The following is a 23,843-nucleotide window of genomic DNA, read 5'->3' on the forward strand; positions in this document are numbered from 1 at the left end:
CAATCAGTTCATCGGGATCGGATGAGCATCAGTCTTGGTTACTGAGTTCAGTCCCCGGTAGTCCACACAGAACCTCAGTTCCGGTTGGGCCCACCGGTGGTGCAGCTTTTGGTACTAATACCACCGGACTGGACCAGGGGCTGCTGGAAGGTTCAATCACTCCTAGCTCCAGCATCTTAGTGACTTCACTGTGAATGCTGGCCTTCACCTTGTCTGTCATCCGGTAGATCTTTGACTTCACAGGTGGGCTGTCTCCTGTGTCCACGTCATGGACGCACAGGTGAGTCCTACCCGGAACAAGGGAGAACAACGAAGAGTACTGCCCCAGGACCTGGCGGCAGTCCTCCTGCTGTTCAGGAGTTAGGGACGGGGAGAGAATCACTTCCTCCACCAACCCATCCTTCTCTTGAGACGCAAATAAGTCGGGGAGAGGCTCGCTTTCCACGTCCTCTGCTCCGTCAGTCACCATTAACAATATGACTTCGGGCCTCTCATGGTGGGGTTTGAGGCGGTTGGCATGCAGCACCCGTAGGGGCTGACGAGGGGTCTTCAGGTCCACCAAGTAGGTAGCCTTACCCTTCTTCTCCAACACCTCAAATGGTCCTGACCAGCGATCCTGGAGGGCGCTAAGCTCTCCTGGTTCGATCACCCACACCTTCTGGCCAGGCTCTAACTCCACCGGGTGAGCATTGTGGTCATACCACGCCTTCATCACTGCTTGGCTGGCTTCCAAGTTGTCAGAAGCTTGCTTCCACAACTTAGCCATTTGGCTCCGGAAGGCCAGCATTTAGCTCACCACGTCCTGGGGAAGCTTTCTGGGAGTTCTTTCCCATCCGTCTCTCACCAGGCTGAGAGGTCCACGCACAGGGTGCCCATACAAAAGCTCGAAGGGGCTGAAGCCCACTCCCTTCTGTGGCACTTCCCTGTAAGAAAACAATAGACAGGGTAGGAGGACGTCCCATTTCCTCCGCAGGCTTTCAGGCAGACTTCTGATCATGCCTTTCAAGGTTTTATTGAACCTCTCCACCAGACCATTGGTCTGGGGGTGGTAAGGAGTGGTGAACCGGTAGGTCACTCCACACTCCTTCCACATCGCCCGCATGTATGCTGACATGAAGTTGGTCCCCCTGTTGGACACACCTTCCTTGGGAAAACCCACTCGGGTAAAGATTCCCATCAGGGCCCTAGCCACAACAGGTGCAGTAATGGTCCTCAGAGGTATGGCCTCTGGGTACCGTGTGGAATGATCCACCAGAACCAGGATAAACCTGTGACCAGCTGTAGTAGGCGGATCTAACGGACCCACAATGTCGATGCCCACCCTTTCAAAGGGGGTGCTAACGACAGGAAGTGGTTCCAGGGGAGCTTTCAGCTTCACCCCTGTTTTCCCACTGGCTTGACAAGACACACACGTCCGGCAGTAGGTGTCGGACGACACTTTCATCTGAGGCCAATAAAAGTGCGGGACAAGCCGGGCAAAGGTCTTGTCTTGTCCCAGGTGTCCTGCCAAGGGGATCTCATGAGCCAATTCCAGAAGGAAGGCTCGGTAACGTTGAGGGACAACCAAGGCCCGTGACGATCCGTGCATGGGTGCCTTGGGTTCACTGTAGAGGAGGCCATCCTCCCAGTAAATATTGTAGTTCCCCTCAACGTTCCCTGCGGCCTGGGCTTCGGCCTGTCGCCTCAGTCCCTCAAGGGTAGGACAATCCCTCTGGCCCTTGCAGAATTCCTCCCTGGTGGGCCCTCCCTCCACGTGCCACTCGGCCGGGATGGGTAGGTTCTCCAGTTCGGTAACATCTCCCTCCGCGGACTCCTGGTCCACCACCTCCGGTGGCCTATCCGTCACACGGGGCGCAGATGCCGAGGCAGGCTCCTCCTGCCTTCGGTTCTTCCCTTGATTGGCAGCCGGCGGTGCCTTTGTTCCAGGCTCCCGCCTAAACGAACTCCCCCTCCAGGTAGTCGCAGACCTTGTGCTGACACAGGCCCAGTCAGGTGTACCCAGCATCTCATCATGAGTCCGGTATTCCACCTCCTTCCAAGCATTATGCTCCATGTCATTCCCCAACAGACAATCGACTGGCACGGAAGGGCTTACGGCAACTCGAAGTGACCCTGCAACGCCTTCCCATTCAAATGGAACCTCGGCCACCGGATAGTGGCCCATTCTGCCATCAGCCATCGCGGCAGGGTGGAGTGCATTGGGAATCACCTGCTCTGGAGACACCAGTTGGCTACGTACCATAGTCATACTGGCTCCTGTGTCTCTCAGAGCCTCCCCTCTTTGGCCGTTGATGGTGACCCACTGCCCATACTTTATGGTATTTGCGGGCACCTGGATCTTAGGAACCATCTCCCGTTCTCCCAGGGACACTAAAGTGACACCCGCGCACTCCCTTCCCTTATCTAAAGGCATCTCCTCCCCGAGCACTACACTAGCTACTCCGGGGGCCTTTCCTCCGATGGGAGGGGGTGGTCTTTTCGGGCACTTCACATCTCCCTTATAGTGTCCGACACCACCGCACTCGAAGCAATGGACAACCCTTGGCTGCTGACTCTGGCCAGGATTAGGGTTTCTGGGTGGGTTAGCCCTAGGGGTGAATCCCGTTCCCTTCCCTTGGAAACTATTTTGGGGGCCTTTAGAGAACTCCGTTTTCTTTTCCCCTCCCTCTTTCTTCTGGGGGGCGCCCTGTCCGGTCTTTTGAGAGTCCCCTCCAGTCCCCCTTGTGGACACCCGGGTACTAGCCCAAATGTCCGCCTCCTCAGCAAGCTTCCGGGGATTGGTCAGCTTGCTATCCACCAGGTGTTGACGCAGTTCAGGGAAACATTTTTCGAGCAGGTGTTCCTTCAACATCAAATAAAACAACCCCTCGTAGTCCCTCACCTCACTGCCCTGTATCCAACCCTCTAATGCCTTCTTTGCATAGTCCAGGAAATCCACCCAATTCTGTGTGCCCAGTTTGTGGCTACCCCGGAACTTCTGTCTATACTTCTCGGGTGTTAGTCCAAACTTCCTTACGAGCGCCACTTTCATGGTGGGGTAGTGGGTCTGCTCATCCTGCTCCAGGGCCAATAATGTATCCCTACCAGCTGGAGGCATGTATCTATACAATCCCCCTCCCCAATATTTCTCTGGAACCCCATGGACTCTTAAAGAGACCTCATAGGCTGCTAGCCACCTGGCGATATCATCACCCGCACTATAGCTAGCTACTATGTCTTTTGGCAAATAGGGTTTGGATTCCCTGGTGATTTCTCTTTCTTCGCTGCCACCACTAGGAACAGGGTGTGCCCCGACCCGTAGGATCTGGAGATCTATCTCCCTGAGCCTCAACTCGTGAGCCATCCTCCGTTCCTCCTTTTCTTTCTCCAGCTTCGCCAATTCCCATGTGAGCTTTCTTTTCTCCCTCCGGTCAGTGAATTCTGCTTCTAATAAGCCATTGCTAGAGACACTGCTGCCCTTCCTTGAAAGTGTTCTGGGCCCCGCTACTAGGTCCCCCACCTCAGGTTGGTACAAACCAGCCCCCTCGCTGTCAGGCTCTCCATCCCTGTCCTCCTTCTCAACCTTACTTTCTCGCCGTGCCTCCCCCCAAGCCCTCAAGCTGGTCTGGAGTTAACCCTTCTTTGCACCTTGGGGACAAAACACCCCCTCTCGCTGACAAAACTCCCTGAGTTGGGCCACAGTGTAAGTTTCCACATCCTCCAACACAAACTCCATTTTGCCCACTCAGGATAGAAGACAGTTGCTTACAGAAGCTATGCAGGGGGGTACCTTTTGTAATACCTCCTCCCACCACCAGAAGTAAATTTGGAAAAAACAAAACTCAAAATTAGAAAGTCCGCTTGGAGAAAACTCCCGGTGTAGGCCTATGGACTACCCACAGTTATTGTCGAGTAGACGCAAGCACAGCTCTATCCCACCACTGAACACCAATTTTATGTTGGAAACCGGGCAACCGGGTTAGCAGTCACCAGGTTCCCAGCACAATGGTAGCTTGGCTCGAGCGGTTGGGGTCAGGCACCGTGTTAAGCGTACGTCACACCCTCACAATAACCATGCGTTCATCCGTTCCAAAAACGACACTACACCGTAAAAATATTGCAAGTCAAATTGAATATATATATGTCTTTATCTTATTTTCTCTTAGTTGCAGGTTTCATTACATAAATACAAGACAATAAGATTTTTCTTGAAAGAGCAGGTCAAATAAATAACACTACATTGGAATTTCAATAAATAGGCTCAGGTCATAAATAAGCAAGGAATAAATAGATGTGCAATAAATACAGATGGCAAATAAATACAGTCAGACAATAAATATAGTGCAGGAATAAATTAGTGGATGACAATAAATAAAGCACTTTCAATAAATAAGGTAAAACAATCAATGACAGTGACAATTTAAATCATTTACATGAGGTCACTTGGTCTTACTTTGCCCATACACAACTTAAGGACACTTGGTTGGCATGGGGGTGTCCCACCTAGATTGATCATGGCTGGGGCCTAAGCTGAGGCAGAACAAGAGTAACCTAAAGATCTGGCCCTCCAAACCACACAACCCTTTATGGAGGTCACTGTACCAGTCTCAGTTCACCCCTGGCACTCCCAGGCTGGTTCTAACACCCTTTTAGCCCCTAGGATGGTCTTTTAGGGCTCCACAGGACCTCTGACGCCCCCTCTACCACTTACTGTCCTTTACAAGATGATCGGCTCCGCTCGGCACCGCGTCGACGCCGTGAGGCGGCTCCGGATCGATGTCGTTGGGCGGCCTCGCCTCGATGTCGCTGGGCGGTCTCGACTCGATGTCGTTGGGCGGTCTCGACTCGATGTCGCTGGGCGGTCTCGACTCGATGTCGCTGGGCGGTCTCGACTCGATGTCGCTGGGCGGTCTCGACTCTATGTCGCCTTCCGGCGTCACAGGGACTCGGACTCCCCACTTCCTGGTGTCTCCGGAGTGCAATCTCCACTCCCGACCTCCGGCGTGCTTCACCTCAGTCTCCGGCGACTCCGGAGTGCGATCTCCACTCCCGACCTCCGGCGCGCTTCACCTCAGTCTCCGGCGACTCCGGTGGGCGGACTTCACTCCCCCGTCGACGCCTCACCTCGACCTCAGGTGATTCCCGACTCGACCTCCGGCGCCTCTCCACGACCTCCGTTGGCGCCCTCACTCGACCTCGGGTTACTCTTTACCCGACCTCCGGTGACTCTCCACGACCTCCGTCGGCGCCCTCACTCGACCTCTGGCGGCTCCGGGTACGACGTCTGTTTTCTGTCTGCGCCGCTTCTCCACCTCAGGCCCCAGGTCTCCAGGCTTCTCGACGTCAGGACTCCAGGAGGACACTGCTGAACAGGTCAGGAACTTGCTGTTCTTCTTCTTTAAGGCCTGTTTCAAATGTTCAGTCCTTTAAGATGGTTCTTCTGGGCTTGGTCCCACACAGGGCTCTAGGTTGGGCTTGGTCAGTAGAGACTAGCATCAAGGGTGGGTTTCTGGACCCCACTCCAAGCACTGGTTTCCACCTCTGCTGCCTTACTCCGACCTCCTTCTATCTCTGTCCTCTCTCTTCTTCAGTCAGTTGCCAACTGCCACTCTGAGATGGCCTCCCAACATTCTAAACTGCCTCCCACTGTCACAGGGTTCTAGAATGTTACGGAAGGTTCTAGAAATCTCCAGTGGGTTCTGATGATGTCACAGGTGACAATGGGTGGCCACCATTTTGTGTCTCAGGCCCTCAGACAGAAGTTCCAGGGGTAGGGAAAATGGCTCCCTGACCCTGCATCAACACTAAAAAGTCTGGTGGTTCCCAAAAAGGAAAAATTATAACAGGGTTTGAGGCAAAAGTGGGACAAAATAAATAATGATGAGGAGGGACCACCCAAAGGGCTGACAGGTCTAACAGGTGCCCATTATTGCTGTTGATTTCTGCACTGGTGCTGGAACCCCTGGTGATATGGGTAAGGGGTGACCCCCTGATACAGGGACTTAAATGGATGGAGCAGCACGAGGACAGAGAATCCCTTTACACAGACAACATACTACTATATATGGCAGCCCCAATTCACCGCATCCTTCATATCTTCTGTATATTTGGTAACCACCCTGGATATACAATATTGGTCCAAAGCTTAACTATTCCCAGTGCATGGCCCTAGACCTAAACTACCAAAAGACTATGACATCCCCGTAGCAACGGATGGCTTCCGCTATCTAGGAATGTTTATAACCATGGACCCAACAATATTTTATTAAAGTAGCCTGCAGGCTCCTTTGACCTGTCTGCAAACCGACGTCAGACACTGATGTGGCCTCCTGCTGACCCTTTTGGGTCGAGCTGCTCTTTTCAAAATGTTAGCTCTACCTCACTTCCTATTTGCACTCCAAAATACCCCCTATAAGGTCCCAGGTTCCTATTTTTCAAACATTGACAGTGCGGTATGTACTCTTCTGTGGGACAGGCGTGCACCACGTATTACGATGTAGAAGTTGACGGCAGGGTGGTACGATGGTGGGATCACACTACCTGACCTTAAGCTCTGTTATTGTGTGTCATAATTGATCGGGATTAATCGCTGGGTCCATGGTCCCCGAGTCGAGCCGAGCATTTGCACGGATTTGTGGTTGATGGGGCAGGGAGGGTACCACACAGCACTATATACATACCCTAAAGGACTATGCCTAGCTGGACCCATGGCCCAGACTATAGAAATCTGGCATTTGGTCAATAAAAAACACGGCTGGGACAAGAAGATTAAACTAGCGACCCCACTTTGGGAGCCCGAGTGGCTCGGCCAATTGAGTACCTGCCCAATGTTTGATAAATGGGACCCGATAGGTATCTCATCAGTGGGAGATATGTGGAACAAAAAAGGATTGGTCACATTTACAGACCTACAGAAAGAATATCAGCTTGCACAGTCCTAAACCTTTAGATGCCTACAGATTAGCCATGCCCTTAAAGAAGTGGTACTCAAGGGAAGCGTGCAACCCGAAGCATCCCCTCTCGAAGATAGATTGATATTAGAACCCATGCCTAAGATGGCCTTATCCCTAACATACAAGAAACTGATCAACAACAGCCCTGACCTATTGACACGACTTAGGCAGCAATGGGAGACAGATGTGCGCAACTTAGTGGATGAAGACTGGCGCGACGCTCTGGCATCCCCCAGGGAAATCGCCATCCCTATGAGACTGAAACTAGTCCAGCTCAAAACCTTGCATAGAGTCTACCTAGCCACGAGAGTTCTGGTAAAGATGGGAAGGAGGGCTGTTACGCAATGCATTCGGCAATGCGCTCAGGAGGGCACCTTCTTACACACAATATGGGAATGCCTGATCATCCAAACATACTGGAAAGCGGTCACAACACAAATGGGGAATGTAGGAGTGAAAAAACTGAATTCCACCCCAAAGCTTTGCCTGTTAAATATATGAGAGGCCAAGGACCTAACCCAAACTGAAGAATCATGGGTTTCATTGGCGTGGGCCTGGCAAAGCGCAATATAGCACAAAAACGGGGAATCAAGGAACCACCACTATTAAAAGGGTGGGTAGCTGACATGGATAGGGCTATGATAGCGGAGAAGGATGTTTTTAAAAATAGAGGATGCCTAAAAAAATGGGACCGTAAGTGGGCGGCATGAAATACACACAGGGGCGAAATATGCCTGTCCCCTACGGTTGAGCTATGCTAGAGGGAGGAGAGGTTGCAAGACATTACAAATGCAGCGGGGTAGATACAACACTGCAGTAATATTCAATATGGTCGCACCGAAAGTGATATGTATCTATATTGTGCCCAGATACTGTCAAATGGCTAGCTGTACTGCTGTGCTTTTGTTGATTTGTTCAATAAATAGAGTGTCAAACAAAAAAGAACCACCAAACAAACGAAACATTGAGCGTCCTGGCTATAAAGTCAATTATTTATGGATAACTGAATCTTTTAATCAATACATCAATAAAACCTCTAAACAATAAACTAATTAAGCTTTTATATAATTCAAGTAACCTTGTAAGAAAAGCGCCATCATACTAATCGAACAATTCAATCTAACTAAAACCCTAATGGAATGTATTAACAAATAACCAAAGTGGCCAGGCAACCAACAAATAACTGAACCAAATAACGCTAACAAAATTAACTTAAAAACCAATGATCCAAACACCGACTCACTGAATGACGTCTTTACTCTCCAGCTAGGACTTTATGCTCCTCTCAATTATTTTTGGCTGGAGACCCTAGGATTGGACAGGAGGTGTGGACGCTGTTATGTTATGTTCACAAGGGTGGGTGAGCCCACTAAGTAACCCCAAGGAGGGGTGTTTTATGTTTAGCTCATCTTTGTGTGTCCCTTTAGTCCAAGCCATGACATAGGGGACAAGAGGGAATAAAGGTGCCTGAGTATTTTATTACTACCGGCTCTGCCTGGCGTTTTTCCATTTTACCAGGCCGCATTGCATCTCACTAGAACAGACACTACTTTCCCTACCTTGCTAAAATATTCTAAATTAAACCATTTTGCCACGTTGCATAATTACACTGCCATTCACAGCAAAATTATAGTGTATGACGAACACAAACAAATCGGAACACTAGTTGCTGATGTTCATAGCAATTGTGCTTTTTCTGCTATTTCAAAACTTGACGCGAGGACGCATTTCACGCTAAAATAAAGCATTTAGGATTTGCATCTCAAATAGCTGTGCATAATTTTGAATCATTTTCCCCAAAATTTATGAAATTAGATAAAAGGAAATTACGCAAATGTTGCATTCCACTAAATTGTGCGGAATTTGCGCAATCGCGTTACGCAAATCTCCGTGAAACGGTAAAAATCTCCGCGAACATGCAGAAATTCCGCAAACACGCGGAATTGCTTGTTCGCGATGCTTTTTTCCTGTTCACAGTTGCTGTTTGCGTGCTCGGGGAGAAATATCTCGCGAACACGCATTTTGAGAACGCGAACAAGAAAAAATTTCGCGACATCGCGGAAAGCAGAATTTTGGGCAATTTCGTGTTCTCCGCGGAACGCCAAATTACCAAAATTCCGCAAATTCCGCAAGCGGAACTGAATTTGCCACCCAACCCTAGTAACTACATGTGAAAGGATGACGCATAAATGCATTGATCAATAGACCATGTTTAATCTCGAAGGAGGTGTGGAAGATGGGGAAGGCCATGAGGGTATTATAGATCCTGATCCTGGGGCTCTGTAATAAGGTGCCACATAAAGAGAGCTGCATATGAAGCCTAATGACAAATGCAGGGACACCAATACGGGTTCATTGAGCAAGAAGAGTAAAGGTGTTTGCATTTAGGTGTCTAACTCTCAATCTCTTGGTGATGATAATTAGTGAGTTTTAACACTGCTGTATTCTACTAAAGAGAGCCCTCCTCAAAAAACAACATACATCATTATAACCAACATATGCATTTCTGTATGTTAGTTTTTGTTTTACAATTACGTAATGCTTTTTATGTATACAATAACTCACTGGCTGTACTGAGTAAAATAAAAATTGCAATATATAAAATAGGCAGGTGCTTCATTCACCGCCATCTGCTGATATCATTCGTTGTTTCTGCTCCTGGTGCGCGGCACACACAGCCTCTTTCCCTACCGTTACCTGGGACTCTCAGGAATAGTTTGAAACCAGGAGCAGGAACTCCGCCTCTGAGCTGTAGAAGCCCCTCCTTCACCTGGTTTCGATTGACACATTTTACCCTCGTGCTCGGCCTTCCTTGTTTTTGGTCACATGTTCTTCCTGCATGGATTTCACGCAGCACCTGCACCACCTCCACCACCCCTAGTCCTTTGTGCTCTCTTTTTAGGTCGAGCCTAGCGCAGTGCGCATACGCTGCCCTGCGAGACTTTATGTAAGTGCTTCAAAAATCTGACCACACGCTCGTGCATGTGCTTTTGTTTTTGTCACAGGCTATTGGCCTTTGCGTGCGTCTTTCTAACAAAGACAGCCCGCATTTGGGCAAAGGCGGGTGCATATCTTGCCTTTGCTCCGCCCACAGCCTAATGCTTGTGGTTACCCACACAGGTGCCATCTGTTTTGAATTATCATGCCCTGTGCGATCATTCAAAACAGATGGCTCGCTGTGGCGTGCGCGCACACCACTCGCGTGCTTGTTTAGTGTGGGTCGGTTAAATGTCCAGGCGTAATTGTTAATGTGTCTTTGTTTACATTCTGTGAAGCCAGAAGTTACATATTTGATGCGCGCCAGGCGGCTTGTCAAAAAGTTGACTAGGCAAGCAACCTGAGGGCTGTGCGGGACAAGCATATAAGCTGAAGGCATTGCCCGCAGTTAGTCACACACAGTGGGTGCGAGAGCAGGGTTGGTTCCCTATAATCAACACACGTGCAGACGCCGGTTACAGGTGCACCCAAAAAGAGTCCCGCCCTTCACGCAGTTTCATCCCACTTCTCACAAAAAGACAGGAACCACCCACTCAGTTCGGACGCTTTCCCTTGTCGATATCGGCTTACCTGCGGCTGCTGCCTGCATACCCGAGTCTTGCCGCATCCCTAAGAGGCTACGATCCAACCCTTCCGCCGAGCAGGTCGCATCACAGCCAAGCACGGCGAGTGCACCGAGCTAGACAGAGGATTGGTGGTTTGGATGCAGTCGTCATATTGGATCGTGCCTTTTTTTCCTCCAATTTACAACAGTTGTCAATTGCTAAGCCGATATGATGGGCAGGCATCCTAAAACCGAATTAAAAATGACGTTTGTGACATGTATATAATGTTTACATATCTTCGGAAGTGATCTCCTATTTTGTTTAAAAGAATTATCAGATGCATGGTGTACGACCGTAACCACTTTTCTGCGTAAAATCATATCTGTGAAAAAGTTTTCAAAATGTGTCCATTGATTTGCGTGTTCAAACAAAACCTTACACTATAGCAACTTTAGCATCCGGCATTGGATAAATGGAGTCACTTTAGCTCTCTTTCGATAACTGTGAGTTATGACGGGGAAGCGAATGGATTCGCCTTCGCAGAGCACCAGTGGCTTCGTTTGGGTAGTAATCTACAGCGACCTCAATTTTCAGACGGGAAGCTCAGTGTTAACACCGGTCAAGGCGCGAGGAGCTGTCATAGCAACCACATCAGCTGTTCTCCTTTCCATTGTATTTAAGCAGTGCATGGGAGTGCATGTCTTTTAAGCTGTCTCCCAGGTGTATTTCTCTCTCTCTCTCACTCATTGTTGCTCTCGGTCACCCATGTGCTTCTGCCTGACCCACTCCTTGTAGCGCTCGTTCGTGTGCTTCTTCACCATTGCTCCTCCTCTCTCCCCGTCAGTGCTTCCCCCCATCTGTGCCCTCCACGTTGCTACTTTAAAACCCTGTGTTACTTCTGTCCAAACTCCCCCATGTCGCTTCCACGCTGCTATCAGCACGTCTCTATGTTGCTTCCACACTGCTTCAGACCTTTTATGGTGCTTTCACCTCCTGTTGATTCTGCTACTTTAAAAACAAGCATTGGCATAGCCAATAGGTCTCGCCTTTGGGATCTTATAAGTGTTTAGCCATGCAACAGTTGATGTTGTTGCACCAAGGAGATTAGTGCTGCATAAGTAAATACTTACAAGGTCCCAAAAGCGAGACCTATTGGCTATGCCAATGCTTGTTCTGTACAGCTTTTGGGACAGATTTACAAATCCCTTGCGCCTCTTTTGCGTCACTTTTCCCGTGTTAAAAGTGACGCAAACGTGGCGCAAGGGGCTTGTAAATCTGCCCCCTTGTTTCTAAACATTGTGTTTATTCAACCTTTTGGTCACGTACATTAGACACAATCATCCATGTTACTTTCTGTGCAGACTTGAGGTTGAATGAATGAATGACGTGGATGCGCCTGGTCTCCAGAAGCGCTCTTCCTGCTGAGCCATCTCTTCCTGCGGCACAGCAGCCGTTTCACACTGCAATGCTGGGTGTCACCCAAGCCCTGCAGTCTTCATTAGTACATCATCACACGTGAGGACCAAGGTTAATGGGCGGAGCTACCAACAGGGTAGTAGGTATAGTGGTCCGTGGGAGAGAGGGGGCCGTTACAGTGCCTCAGTCATTGCTGATTGTTTTACCACCAAACTAGGGGTTGGGACCCATTTTCATTGATTGGATTAGATGTTGCTGCTCCAGCAGGGGTTGATCTCAAAGCCCCACCCTCCCCCTGCAAGGGTCATGACCCCTTCAGATCCTGTCCTCCCTCATAGCATGGCATACTTGTAATTCTTACAAATTAGGCAAGTTGGTACGAAGGTGACCTTTTATTTGCACAGGTGTCCAGATGTTTTATTTACTCTTGCTTGTCATGGGCTGTTAAGGGTTGGCTTCCCTTGTTATATGTAAACCCTACTCTGAGTTTCAAAGACCTGCAGAGAAGGGGCAACTTCAGGTGTCTTTTGGATGTAGTTGGGTATTTTTCACGAGCCAGATCACCAGGGTCGGACTGGGACAGAATATAGGCCTCGGCTCCAAACTGAAAGCTCCCCCCCCCCCCTTACGAAGCAGGTGACATATTTAATGACAATAAATAATAACAACAACAACAATAACAGCAACCCGTAGATTGATCTGTGAGACCAGCCCTTCGGGCACTGCTGGCTGCCCTGTAGGCGAGTCCGACCCTGCACCCCGGAAGGACAAGACAACGGACTAGAACCCCCAGTTCAGTGAAGCAGCCACAGAGGACGGAGGCGTCGACTTCGAAGAGGAAGACAGACCGAGGGGGCGTGGGTTCTTGTCTCAGTTCCTCTTCCCCCTCAGTCACTGTGACACTGGTAAGAGCTGCTATCGCCAATTTCTGCTTTACAGTAATAATCCGCGTCGTCCTCCCCCAGGGCCCCGGTGATGAGCAGGTGGCAGGTGTTACTGGAGGGGTCCTTGGAGGCAGAGAAGCGTTCGGGGGTCCCCGAGGCTCTGTTGGTGCTAGTGTAATAATACAGCAGGTACCTGGGGGGGCTCCCGGGTCTCTGTTGGTACCAGTAGATGGCGTAGCCGCCGATGCTGAACCCGCTGCTCATCACACAGGGCAGTCTGGCCGTCTGTCCCGGGGGCACCGACAGCGAGGACGGCTGAGTCAGCACATTCTGGGCAGCAGCGCCTGGAATGAGAGGATGGGTTAATCAAAAACATGAATTCCAAACAATATCTCAGATATACTTTTCTGATGAGTGCATGATGATAATGATAATTGTTATATTATTATTGTATGTTTTATGGAAGAGCACTGAGAGGTGAGCGCACTCTGCCCTGACCTGCACAGAGGGCGCTGAGCGCGAGGAGGAGGGGGGCCCAGGACATGGTGCAGCGTCAGCAGGGCTCTGGTCTCTGGTGCAGACAGATCTCTGGGGCGGGGCACCGCAGCTCTTCCTTTAACCCCCTGCAGGGCTGGGCGCAGCCCCCTCCATGCAAATGTGCTTGTTATACACATTGGTGGATTCTACATGAGTGATCACCAGACTCTCCATACTTGGACTGAATATTTGAACTCATCCATTCGGTTGCTACAAGTCCCTCCTCGACGGCTCTTCCAGATATTTATAACTAGCGGGTCACACTCTACTCTGTTGACCTTTAACCCCGCTGCTGGGAGCTTTGAAAACTAGAATGTTTTTCTTATTTGTTTATGTCACAGAATATTACTTTTTTTATTTCTTTGAATCAGCCTAATTAATTTATGTTATGGTAAGTATCGTATTTTATCTTACTTTATCTTACCTTATCTTATTTATCTTTTAGAATGTTCTCTCATACATTTATATATATGTACATCAAATGAAATTACTTCACCCTTATATTCACCTTTTTTCTACTTGCATTCCTTTTCTAGTGTGTCTTTTTCTCCTTGGAACATACTCATATTGTATTATGCTTAATATTTGTACATTTTTCACTAATCGATTTCTTTTGTGATCCCTTCTTTCCTTACCCCTCTCTTCCCCTCTTCCATTAATTTGATCTTTTATGGCCTCAATATAAATCCAAATATTTGTCCTTGCATTTATATGTTTATGTTTTTATTAAATTATATAATATGATTAATTATTCAGAAAGTTTTACTATATGCTTATATATAACAATGTTCCTATATATTTATTGTATGATAATACATAGAGTTATCATAATATATGTATTAATTCTATTTATAAATTTCAATAAAAATGTTTTCCTTCTGTTCTTTAATGCTTATTCCAGCACACACCAGTAAATGTAACATTTGTGAGCCCCCAGAGAGACGTTTACATTTGTGGGTGCATGTAAATATTGTGTGTGTGGAGACAGGATAATACTGCCAGAAGCAAGGAACAGGCTCCAGGGGTGCCCCTTGTGTGCCCCCCCAGGGTACGGCACTACTTGGTTGAAGACCCACGGATTACTAGGCCCAAAACACCCTCGAGGTGGTACCTTGGTTTGGAATCAGGATGAAAGATACTGGACAAGCAGCAGGATGGAGGAAAGTCAGCAGCAAGTTAACAGTGGTTGGAGAGGCAGACACAGACCAGACTCAATTGGAGCTGAGAGGGGGTCTGGAGGATGTATTTAAGAAGAGTCTCTCCTCCCGCTGCACACCGCCTTTACACAGGATAGTGAAACCAACACTAGTGATAGTCTAAAGCAGGTGTACCCTTTTTATTCCAGGACAGGAGGCATCCATGCCAGACATTCAAGATAGTTTTGTGAAATATTTGTGCATAAAGTTAACATAAGTAGCCAACCGTTTGGTTGAATATTTGGAGTGAACTGAGCCCTCCTGGAATCACTTGGATAATTTCTGCTTACAAAGTTACTACAGGGAGTAGACTATTGTGCTACAGAAGATGTGGCCTCATGTACTATTTTGTGTATCCAGGTGAGAAACTTTAGGCCACACGTAGAAAGTGTTATTGTGTTCGCAAATGTACCGATTCGCAGAATGTACAAATCCCTATTTGCAATTCATTAGTAGGAAGGGGTGTGTTTAAAGCATCCCTTCCTAATAACAAATTACTGTTCTATGTAAGAATGCTTTGCGACTTAAATGCGGTCGCAAAACATTTGCATTTTAACCTCTACTTTAAGTAGGTGGCAACCAATTTGCAAATGGGAAGGGGTCCCCAAAGGACCCCTTACACTGTGTGAATGTTTGTAAACCACTGCCTACTCTTAAAAAATGAAAATCGCACTTTTCTTTTGGAAACGCATCCCGTTTTCCTTTGAGGAAAACAGGCTGCATTTAAAAATTTAAAAAAAGACTGCTTTGATGAAAAGCAATCACAGACATGGTGCTCTGCTGATTCCAGCACGCCACCATCCCTGTGGAGTTTGCGATTCCGAATGCGTCACAAACCAAGACCCCACCTCATCAAAGATTCACAAGGTAGGTCTATTTGCAACCCACTGAGAATCTCAACATGTATATAACACACATTTGTAGATGGATCTTTGCGATTACCAAATAGTGAATCACAAAAATCTGCTACTTGGTAATCGCAAACACTAACCTTTGCACAAGTGGCCCACTGTGAGGGCTCAGAAAATGTACACAGAAAAGAACTCTACACAAATATTCAGATTAAACCTTAACTCATAATCCCTGGGCAGAGTACAGTTTTGATGCATTCACAACAATCTTTAGTTTAAAAACGTTTAATAGAACATTGGAATGTTTGCAGCTCAATGAAGACAATGGTGTCTCGGGGCCAATAATGGCTCGTATAGTCCTTCTGCTCCAATGTTTGTCTTTCTGTTTCCCCCTTTCCTAGGTTAGCACATTCTCTCCGCAGTGGGTGGAATGCGCTAAAAGCATTATAGCCCTTCTACTTTGGGCTCTACTATTTGTTACAGGCTATCTCCCTTGCTACAGGTCTTCCTCTGAAGGTCAGGTTTATAACTTGAGTTCAAGACATTTAACAATGTCACCCTCAACAGAGGGCTATTATGCTATATTACACCACCATAGCATGTACATATAAAGAAAATACACATATTATGAAAATAATGATACTGTACGCAAAATAAAAATCATAAAGCACTTGCTATTTACAAAATATCAATAATACATTCTTCCTGCAAGTAGTAAGTTCAGACAAATTAACCTTTGTCCTTTGCAGTGGGCAGGAGCTGGCATGGGTAGGAACATCAGGAATTATACAGCTGCTGATGCGGAGTGTTACTTTCCAACAGCAGCTTTTGTCAGCAAGAAATGTATGTGGTGATAACATAAGAAGTGGAACATTCTAAACGGGGACATCTGAGCATCCTAGGAGCTGAGCTCAAAGGATGCTGAAAGAATCACCATCCAAGGTCCTTTTTTAAATGGACTCTTTGTTGCCTGAATATGTCACCCGGTTCCCCTGTGCTGAGGAAGATGGGTTCTTGTGTGTCTCTTTCAGGGACCATTCCCATCTTTGCTTCTCTGTTCATGAGTGTTGAAGTTGGACATCCAGTGGCCTTCACTTCCCATAATTCTCAATCTACAGGTCACTCAAACGGAAAATGTTCAGAAAAAGGATATAGTCAGACCTGATAATGTCCTGTAGCACTCAGTGGCAGCAGACAACAAACCTACATGATAAATATTGATAAATGGTCATCAGGGCGGTGGCGTCCAGTAGGCCAGGGATTCCAGATGTTAAGATCAATTAAACATTAACACCACCATTTTATTTTCTCTCTAAGGCCCGAATTTTAAATCCAAGGAAGTGGTATCTCCAGGAGAGGTACCGCAGGGCCCAATCATGACAGGCCCGGTGCTCCGGCACCATAGTTTCCTGGTGAGAGACCATTAATCCCATCTGAACCCCTCCTACAGCATGGGGGAGCTATGTTTTGGTCTTCTCTGCAAGTTCACAACCTGCCCTGTCACTCTCATCCCCCCCACCCTCTTCCACCATCCACCGCCCTGCTATGTCCCCTGGTCTTCCATTTACCACCTGATTAAATAAGGTGGTAAATGTGAGCATTAAACTGCAAGGAAAGAGGGAGGCTGTGTGGAATTTGACCCATAAATCCAGGGCACATGTTTATTCCTGATTCCTTAGCGAGTAACTCATAATAGGTGGTTTCAAGGGAGGTGATACCAGCCAATCAGTATCTCCGCCGCCATGTCTGGCTAAGGGTCTGTCTATAGCAGAAGAAAGAGCGAGCAGAGCAGCCCAAACCTGAGCCATCTCCATGCACGTGACAAGACCACAGCACCTGAAGTAGCAGAGCTGAGACGGTTTCATTTCTGCAGCCTCTGCATAAGCACAGTACGAGTCTGCCACCTACTGGCCAATGTGAATCTCAGACATGAATAAACATAACTTGACTTCAACAACATTCATTTTCAACAATTTCCGCCAAACAGAACGGATCGGATTCACAAAGATAAATGAACGCATGTAGATTTACCCACGTGTATCTTTACTACTGCACGTATGTGCAAATCTACACCTTTTTTGCTATTCACCTTATCAGAGCGTACATGTACACTTAAATGTCGACTTCCTTCCATGTCCTTTATTTTATTTTTATTTATTAATTTATTTATTCATTTATTTTATTTGAAAAGTTTTATATAGCGCTGGCTAGACCCGGAGGTATCAGAGCGATTTACATGAGGCCGAGCATTGTTTCAGAGCATAGATACCAGTTACATACTTACAAGTTACAGTTTCAGAGCATAGTTACAAGATGCTGGAGCGTAGTTACAGGCGTTAAAAACATATACGCAAGGGAAAAAGCAGGCAAGAGTAGAGATTCAGGGAAGAGAGGATAGGAGCAGGGGAGGTAGACACAGAATGAAAGAGGGAAAGTGGTGGGGGAGGGTGAAGGAAACACAACCAGGAGACGGGGAAAAACAGAGTCCAACGTCCGGTGTGCTGTGATCCCAGTGGAAATGGTGTCATTCCCACAACTCCGCTGTGTGTGGCTCCCTTTACGCTGTGGACTCTCTCAGGGGGGTCTCTGAGACTCCAGGGTATAAATGCTGGATCCCCCCCCCCCCAACAAGGGGAGAAGGAGTGCTTTGGTAAAGGGCACTCACCATGGTGGTAACTTTAGGAATAATGGTGTATTGCATGGTAAAACAGTTTTAGAATCCGCTAATGGGGCATAGTCAGAGGTCAATGAGAAGATTCCATCCTCGTGGGGGAAGGTTATTTGATTGTGTGCTCTTAGTTGATTTTGCCTCCAACACCAGATCACATAGAGGACTTTGTGTCAAGGTTAAAACACAAGGGTGGTGGCCATCTTGAGGACAGGCAGGGAGTTCGAAGAAAAATTGGAACAGAGGAATAACAATTAAGTTGCGGATCGCTCCACTGAAGGACTAGCCTCCACATTAACCAGCGGCGTCACTAGGGTTGGTGTCATCCAGTGCAGTAACTCATGGTGTCACCCGTGCGGTCCACACCCCCGCACCCCCCTAGTGTCACCACTGAGCTCTGACCAAGGAGTTGGTTGATTGTGCGATCTGCAGCGCTATGACGCGCTAACACTGGCAGCAAGCACTACATAAATTACAATCACACTGGGCCTCCGGCCTTCACGGCATCAAAACATCCGAACAATGGGGATTCTTTTTTTTTTATAAATCTTTTTAATTAAACATTCTCGACATATTGGTACAAAATTCACAGAATCAATTTAGGGTTACAGTGAAAGCAAGTACATAAATTACAGAACTTCAGTTACATTGGAAGTCACGGAGAAAGGGAATCATCATCATCAGTTACACGGGGAGGGGTACATATCTTGCCCCGGTATGCATTCCATGGGGACCAAGTCTTGGACCACTTGCGGGGGCAACCCCTGGCCATGTATACTGTTTTCTCTCTTAGCATGCACCAGTCTAAGTTTTTCTCCCAAGCTTGAACCGTGGGCGGATGCGGGGCGCCCCAAAGCTGAGTGATATTTCTCTTGCCAATCATTCATCCGAGCGTGACCCAGATCAGAGTATAGGCAGTGAGGTCGGTGGGCCCCTAAATGTTTAGGAGGCACCTGGGCGCCTCCGGCCCGACCGCCTCTCCCAGTACATCACTCATGACCTTATGGATGTTACGCCAGTATTCTTGAATTTGCTCACAGTGCCACAGTATATGCATAAATGTGCCTATTTGTGTGCATCCCCTCCTACAATAGCCATCCGTTAGCCCACCCATCCGAACCAGCTAGGGCCCCGTTACAAAGATTCTATGGAGGATCTTCAACTGCACCAATCTGAGTCGTGCTGAGATAGCGACCGTTTTAGGAGAGGCAACCGCTTCCTGCCAGGTTTCGTCATCTAACTCTATCCCATCCTCAGTCCATTTGTCTCGCAATGTCAATAGGGGGTCATCAATATTATTGATAAGTTTACGGTATGTTAGGGAGATGGCTCTGTCGGGCAAGTAGCCATCGAGTAGTCTGTCCTCTAATGGAGAGGTGTCTGGTGGAGTCGAATCACCTGGGATTGATGCAAGCAATGAGTGTCTAATTTGAAGGTATCGAAAGTATTCTGAGTCTGCCAGGGCATATTGCCTTCGTAAAGTTTCAAAGGATTTCACACCCCGATTGCACCAAAGTTCTCTGACATAAGAAATGCCTATTAAGAAATGCCTATTAAATTCCATTTATCAAAACCCTTTGAGTTTCCCATATAGCCTAATTTTTGCGAATCCCACAGAGGTGTGGCGAGGGTCAACCTGTTTTGCCAGCCTAGTGATTTAGTAGCAGAGTGCCAAACTTTGACTGCGTGGTCAGTTGGGCCGGTAAGTGGGTATTTAGTTGGCGTTGAATACAATGCCCTCAGAAAGGTCCAGGTGGGCAAAACCCAGTGATCCATTAGGAACCCTGGGTTGTCAAGGCGACCATACGTGCAGTGATTGATAGCCGTGAGGTGTGCGGCCCAGTAGTATTTTTTAATGTCTGTCAAGCCAATTCCCCCATCGTACCAGCTAAGTGTCAGTTTTTTTATAGCGATACGCGGTCTCCCTCCCCATAAGAGATCCCTCAGGAGCCCTTCGACTTTTTTAAAATAGGAGTTAGGGACAAGGTCAGCCGAATTCTGTAACGCATATAAAAACCGGGGCAATGATATCATTTTAAATAATGCCGCTTTGCCCAAAAGTGAGAGCGGGAGTGACTTCCAGTGAGTTATGTCACTCCTGAGTCGCTGCAGTGGGGGGAGCAGATTGTGGGAGTACCGGACTAAGGGATCGAGCGAAATAAATATGCCTAAGTATTTGAAGCCTTCTGAAACTATGGGAATCGGGCAATTTCTGGGCAGAGGGGGAGCAGTTCCCCATAGGATATATAAGACTGATTTTTGCCAGTTAATGCGAAACCCGGAATACCTGCCAAATACATCCAATATATTAAGGATCTTCTCGGGGAAGTGAGATAGAGGAGAATATCGTCCTCATAGAGGGATATTCAGTCCTCCCAGTCTGCCGACCAACGCATGCCACGATTCATAGCATCCTTAAGGATCCACGCCGCAAGTGGATCAAGGGCCAGGACGAACAGTAGGGGAGAAAGGGGGCACCCCTGACGGGTCCCTCGGGTGAGTGCAAACGGCTCTGACTTCCTGTTGTTTACAACTACCTGAGCCATCGGCGCGCTGTATAACAATCACACCCAGCAGCAAAAATTTGGCCCAAATCCAAACTTGGCAAGCACCGCAAAGAGATAAGGCCACTCCAGTGTATCAAAAGCCATAGTGGCATCTAGGGAAACTATAATGGCGTCCTCACGAATCGTCGGTACTCTGCCCAAGACTCCGTGCAGTCTTCGCAGGTTGAGGGTAGTGTTTCTTTTGGGCATGAATCCCGATTGATCTGGGTGTACTAGATCACTTATTACCTTGATCAGTCTAGTGGCTAATACTTTGGCCAGAATCTTGGGTTCCGCATTCAGTAGCGAGATAGGTCGATAAGAGGTGCACTCTCCTTCGGGTTTTCCTGCCTTGTGGATTGTGACTATAGTGGCTATTCTTTGGTCATTTGGCAATGTGCCCTGCTCAAGGCTGTCCTCGAACATAGATTTGAGGTATGGGGCCAGTTTATCTGGTCGAAGTTTATAGAGCTCAATAGGAATGCCGTGAGGGCCCAGGGCTTTCCCTGAGCGTAACGCCCGTATGGCTGTAGCTATTTCATCAGCAGTAAGTGCGCTGTCAAGGAATGCATGATCGGAGTCTGATAGTTTCGGGAGAGAGATGTCTTTTATGAGGTCAGTAAATTCTGCTTCAGGATATGGTGCTACTGAGCTGTAAACTAGTTGGAAGTGTGCCGCAAAGTGGCTGGCTATCTCTTGTGGGTCTGTCACTGGGGATCCATCTGGTCCTTTCAGTTCCTGTACAAGTCTGCTGGCTTGTTCCCTTTTGTCTAACCAGGCTAGCAATTTGCCAGCCTTATCTCCCCAGTCATATATCCGCCACAGCCTATCCTGTCCCATCAATTTAGTCCGGTTGGTAACCAAAGCTCGGTATTCATCCTGGCGTAGGCGGAGGGAGTGTAGAGTTTCAGGAGTGGGGTCTAAGGTAGCTTCTTGTTCTAGTCGATAAAGCTCCTGTTCTGTGTCAGAGATTTCTTTCATCCTATCCTTTTTAGAACCAGCCACCAAGGAAAGGGCCTGGCCTCGGACCACCGTTTTAAAGGCTTCCCACAATATTTGGGGGGACTCAACTGTGTGCTCATTCTCTATAAAGAACTCGTCAATGACTTTGATTAAGTTCTTCCGTATTTTTGGGTCTTTGAAATACCAGGCATTTAACGGGGCAATGCGTCCCACCTGAGTCTGGTCCAAAACTACATGAGCCCATAGAGGGGAGTGATCAGAGATACCTCTGCCAGGTGTCGGATTTCATGAAGATCAGCTGTTTGTGCCGCCGGGACAAGTATGTAATCAAGACGGGATAGGCTGTTGTGCGCCCCTGAATGAAAGGTGTGCTGTATCTTTTCTGTGTTATATGTCCTCCAACCATCCATTAGTCCCATTGCTTCCAAAAAGCGGGGGAATGTATTCGCGGCTTGGGGAGTTGTGCGAGGGGGATGTCTATCTAGAGCGCCTGATACTATTGAATTAAAGTCCCCTATAAGCACTAGATGCCTGACAGGGAGCTTTAAGAGTTCAGCACTTAGGTCAGTGAATGTCACACTCTGCACCCCCGGCGGGGCATATATTGAAATAAAGGTGATCAGCCTTCCCTCCCAAGAGCCCGTGACTCCAAAATATCTGCCCCGGTCGTCTGTAAGAGAGGAGTTGAGTGAGAAGGGAAATGATTTTTTTTGCATGATACCTACTCCTCTAGAGCTAGACGTGAAGCCCGCGTGGGCCACCATCGAGTATCCCCACCTGTGCAGTGCTTTGCATGTGTTGTCGATAAGGTGTGTTTCTTGGAGCAACACGATGTCTGGCGATAATCTCCTAATATACTTCATTACAACACTTCTCTTGATCTTGTCCCCCAATCCATTAACATTCCAACTTAAGATTTTAACTTCCTTTTTACGCTGCACTCCCATTGATAGTTAAACAAGCCCCCACTAGTGGGATGAAGTATATATGTCGTACCGTCGAGATAAAACAAAGAAACATCAAACAAAATATCAAACAACCCCTCCCAACGCCCCCCCCACCCTGCTCCCCTGCACTCTGGGCTCGGAACTGCCCATGTTACTCAAATGCAGAGTGCCTGTCGCCCAACTATTCTAATGAAAGAAAGAACACACTGGGGGAGGCCACAGGGACCTGTTGACCCCCCCGCCTACCATTACACTCTTTCCTGCGGATAATGCCAGATATTCAGGTCTTGAGGTATGAGAGTTCTGAGGGCTTCGGCACAGAGATCAGCACCCAGATGGGCAGAGCGCCGACAACCTGTGGTGCAAAAGTGGTGAAAGTAACGTGACCAAAGTCATCTAAGGTCCATCCAAGTGAGTTCAACGCGCAAATCAGTGATCTGTGAAGTTCTTATCCAGCGAGGTTCCAAGGCCATCTAGCCAGTCAGAGGCCATCTCCGGGAGGTCAAAGAATTGAGTTTTTCCATCAAGTTCCACTCGCAGGCGTGCAGGGAAGAGCATTGCGTACTTGTGACCCTTGTCCCTCAGTCTGCGCTTAACATCACGGAAGGATCGCCTCCGCATCTGCACTGCTCGGGTGAAATCGGGGAAGAAACTGATTTCCGAATTGCCCAGTCGGATCGGAGGCGCAACCCTCACCGCCTGAAGTATCGTGTCCCTGTCGCGGTAGTTGAGTAGACGAGCCAGTATTGGGCGAGGGGGGGCCCCTGGCCTCGGGCGCCCCCGGTACTCTATGGGCTCTCTCAATGACAAACAATTTAGAAAGGCCCTTTGGTTGCAGCTTCGTCGTGATCAGCTCCTCAATGAACAGGTCTACAGAGGAGCCCTCCGATTTCTCTGGTACGCCAAGAATGCGGACTTTGTTACGTCTCAGGCGCCCTTCACAGTTGGCCAGTTTGTCCTCCGCATACTGGCGGAATGACTGAAATTCTCCAATGCTCGTTTGAAGTTTTGAGGTGTCCTCCACAAGGCCGGTGGTAGTAAGCTCTAGCTGTTTGACCTTCTCTCTATGTTTCGTAAGATCTGCTCTGATCAATGTCACCTCTGAGGAGAGAGAGTCGATAGATGTGTGGACCCCTATGATGGCTGCCATTAAATCCTTCATAATAGGTTCAGTCGGGTCCTGTTCAGTTCCACTCTGAAGTTTGTCACTATTCCCCCGCTGCTCAGCCAGGTCCGCCTTCAGGCAGGTAAATCAGTCCAGCTTGGCCTGCTGGGACACTCGGGAGCTCTTGGCGGTGGCCATGTCAAGTCGTTCTACTGATTATTTGAATGAGACCTCCGATTGGTCAAAAGATGGGGTT

This window comes from Triturus cristatus, chromosome 11 (assembly GCF_964204655.1).
Source record: "Triturus cristatus chromosome 11, aTriCri1.1, whole genome shotgun sequence".
Taxonomy (NCBI): Eukaryota; Metazoa; Chordata; class Amphibia; order Caudata; family Salamandridae; genus Triturus; species Triturus cristatus.